Source organism: Fukomys damarensis, unplaced genomic scaffold (assembly GCF_012274545.1).
Source record: "Fukomys damarensis isolate Sample0158 unplaced genomic scaffold, DMR_v1.0_HiC HiC_scaffold_15, whole genome shotgun sequence".
In the NCBI taxonomy this organism is placed as follows: domain Eukaryota; kingdom Metazoa; phylum Chordata; class Mammalia; order Rodentia; family Bathyergidae; genus Fukomys; species Fukomys damarensis.
Genome location: NW_022900927.1, coordinates 214,166 through 218,206, shown reverse-complemented (window position 1 = coordinate 218,206; position 4,041 = coordinate 214,166). Strand labels below are relative to the sequence as shown.

General features: G+C 35.0%; 1 pseudogene; it reads left to right on the top strand.

The window, feature by feature from the left end:
- Positions 1–1,025: 1,025 nt before the first annotated feature.
- Positions 1,026–1,176, top strand: LOC117286223 (annotated as a pseudogene).
- Positions 1,177–4,041: the final 2,865 nt, after the last annotated feature.

Genomic DNA, 4,041 nt, shown 5'->3' with positions numbered 1-4,041 from the left:
AAAGAGCATTTTCAGTTCTTAGCTATATGATCTAATTACTGGAAGTAACCTTACTCATTTAATATTACAGTTACCATCCAAGCAACAAACAATCATCTAAGAAAAGCCCATAAGGCCTTTAAGGAAAAGAAAAAGGTATGAGAAACAGGGTACATGAACATGCTAAAAAAGCCTTGAAATGATAAAATGCCTAATAAATTTTATTCCAAAGCATTTCAAGAGCCAACTTCCACTCAAACATATTCACTGCATTATTAAAATCTTACGAGCCATTCACACTTTACACATTCAAAAAACTCAGGAAGAAGGTGGTGAAGCTATAATGAAGAAAATAACTGCTCTAGGAAATAAAGGGATTGACCTTCAAAAAAGGGGGATTTCTTAAATGACTGAGATGATTCTTAGCTCCCAGGATTACTGGGGAATAAAATTAGATAATCAATTTGGAAACTTAAAGGGAGAAAAAAATTTTCCTGAGTACTTAAAACACAGAGGAAAGTTCACATTCGAGTAATTGAATTTGACCCTATTAAGTCTGAATCACTCATTTCTTACATAAAACCTACTGGGAGGCATTTAGTGTTTAAATTTTAAAAAATTTTATCATTTATAGTGTTGAACAGTTTCCATGATCTTACTTAAAGGTAAAAAATGGCCTGAGCATAAAGCTGATATTCAAAAGGCAGCAAATATGCTATGTCACCATCTACATTAAGTATCACTGTTCAGTACTTCTGTGTTTCTGGGAAACATTTCATTCAAAATTTTCAGATCATTTCCTTTCCTTGTGTAAAAGTAAGTACTGTCAGCATGATGTTATACCTAAAACCTTGTTTGATTAAAAAAAAAATAGGCGGGAAGACAGTGAATTGTCCTTCATTGATTTAAAAATAAATCAGCTATGAAGAGCTTTCTAAATCAGTCCCCTCTTCTTCCTAAAATGCATAAAAAGCCACTCATATAAGATTTTCAAATAAGAGGACTCATGGTAATTGCAGATTTGAAATTTTTTAAAAGTACAATTCATCGCTTCTCGGCCTTTTGGCTAAGATCAAGTGTAAAAGTACAATTCACTTAAACATTATCAGTAGTTCTAGTTAAAGGTTTTGGAGTATTCTGAAGGATGGCAAATAGAAATTAGAGGCTTCATAGAGATTTTAAGATTCTTAAACCTTCCCTGTGCCCATCCTTACAAAAATACAGTATATGCCCAAATCCAAGTGAAATGTCACTCCTCTCAGGAAGGCAAATCTATGTGCATTAATTTATTAGCTTCCAATAATTCCAAGAAATAGCCTATCTGAAAATGATGCATAAAGGTTAGATGATTTGTTAGTGATTTTGTGAGTCATTCTTACTTGCTCTCTCCAGGTCAATGCTTCAAAGTTAGGGCTGTTTGTCTAAAAGTAGTTTATAAGCCGGGTGTGGTGGTGCACACCTGCAATCTCAGCACTCAGGAGGCTGAGGAAGGAGGATTGCTGTGAGTTCGAGACCAGCCTGGGCTACATAGTGAGATCCAGGTCAGTCTCAACTACATAGCGAGACCCTGAAAAAAAAAAAAAAAAAAAAAAAAAAAAAAAAAAAAAAAAAAAACGTAGTTTATAAAAGGAAAACTCTTCTACAAGAAGATAAATCCAGATGGCCAACAACAAAGCACAAGGGACATTTCCTGTTCCCTGTTTCATGTAAACAAACAATAACACAATGTTCCATTTTGAATTCTTAATGCCTGTAACCTAACCTTAGATCAAATTTTTAAAAGAATTTTAACTGGTAATATAAGCTAAGCCAACAACTTTCTGGCTATTATCATAATACTCCAAAACTGGTTTTCTACTCTGTGATAACAGAGTGGCAAAGGATGGGGGCACTGCTAAACATTCAAGTCATATATTTTCTTCATTCAATATTTATGTGTTTCATTAACATACCGAAGTGAATGCTATTGTTCTTTGCCATTCCTTATAGACAGGTAGACAGGCAGACAGAGGTCATAAATACAAACAGAAAATATCAATATGTATCAGTCAGAAATCTGACAGGTATATGAGAAATCAGAAACCAACCCTGGAGGTTTCATTCCTCCAGCACATCTTAAAATTAGTCTATTGGCCTGGGGATTTAGCTCAGTGGTTCTGGCACCTGCCTTGCAATGACAAGTACCGGAGTTCAACTCCTGGTACAAAAAAAAAACAAAAAAACCAAAAAAAAAAAAAACAAAAAAAAAAAAAAAAAAAAAAAAAAAAAAAAAAAACAAAAAAAAAAAAAAACAAAAAAAAAAAAGAAGAAGAAAGAAAGAAACAAATTAGCCTATCAATTACAACACTGTTACTAAAAACCAGTATGTCATTATGGCAAGACAATACAACAAAACCAACAGATGTATTCAGGAAGCTGCTTTAGTCACTAGGTTAGTTGCTAATTTCAAAATAATCAGTATTCATTATTTTTTTTCTTTTAAATTGCATTTAGTGGTACATTCTAGGTAGACAGTATAGTTACATTCATTACTGGGATCTTATACCTTTACATGGCAAATCTTGGTTCTTATTTTTACCCCTTGCCCACACCCTCCCTTCACCCCCTCCTTCCCACCCCACCTTCAAACAATTTAATTCCATTTTTACATTTTCTCATATTTTTTTCCTTTTCCCCTATTCCCCTTTCCCTATCCTTCTTACTGTCCCTAAACCATTGGTCCTTCTCTTCCTATTTCATGTTGCTAATTGTCCCATTAGGATCTTGAGTACTATTTTAGTTTTTCATACCAGAGAAACTATTCAGTATTTGCATATGTGAGACTTATTTATTTCACTTAGGAATATATCCTCAAAATATACCCATTTACCTATGAGCGAATCTACTTTCTCATTCTTTATGGCTGAGTAGTATTTCATTTTATAGAAAAGCCACATCTTCTTTATCCAGTTTCCAAGTGATGGGCAGATGGGCTGTTTGCAAGTTTTAGCTATTACAAACTGTGCCGCTATAAACATGGGAGGGCAAATATCACTGTGGTATGATTCTTTAAATTCTTTTGGAAAGATACCCAACAGAGGGATGGCTGGATCAAATGGAACCTCTAATCCTAGTTCTTTGAGATATCTCCATATTGACTTCCATAGTGGTTGCACCAGTCTGCACTCCCACCAGCCATGGAGAAGGGTTCCTTTCTCCCCACAACCACGCCAACATTTGTTGTGTGATTTCTTGATAGCAGCCATTCTTTGTGGGATGAGGTGAAATCTCAGTGTTGTTTTCATCTGCAACTCTTGAATGATGACCCGTGATGTGGAGCATTTTTTCATATATTTACTTGCTGCTTTTATTTCTTTGTCTGAGAAATGTCTGTTCATTTCAGATGCCCATTTTTGAATTGGGTCTTTATATTTGGGGGGGTTGGTTGTTTTGAGTTCATTATATATTTTAGATAAGAGTCCTTTGTCTGAGGAGCAGCTGGTAAAAATTTTTTTCCCCACATTGTAGGTTGTCTCTTAGTTCTGTTGATGGTTTCTTTTGCAGTGCAGAAGCTTTTTAATAGATGAGATCCCAGTTGTTGATTCTTTCTGCTGGTTCCTGTGCTACTGAGGATTTGTTCATAAAGTCTTTTCCTATGCCAATGTCTTCAAGAGTTCTGCCTAATTTATCTTCCAGCAAGTTTAGTGTTTCTGTTTTAACATTTAGGTCTTTAATCCACTTGGATGTTAATTTAGTGCATGGTAACAGATAAGGGTCTAGTTTTAATCTTTTGCAGGTTGAGATCCAGTTTTTTCAACACCATTTATTAAAGAGGCTATCTTTCCTCCAGTGGGGACGGTCAGCTCCTTTGTCAAAGATGAGGTAGCTGAGTGCATCTGGAGTTTTTTTGTGTGTCTTCCAATCTGTTCCACTGATCCTCAGACCCTTAGAATTTTTATTTCAACTTTGGTAATTCATACGTATTTACAAATCTGCCCATTTCTTCATTTTCCATTTTATTAGACAGCATAGGTTCTCGAAGTAGTTATGATCCTTTGGATTCCTGCTGGTTTCTTCATTTTC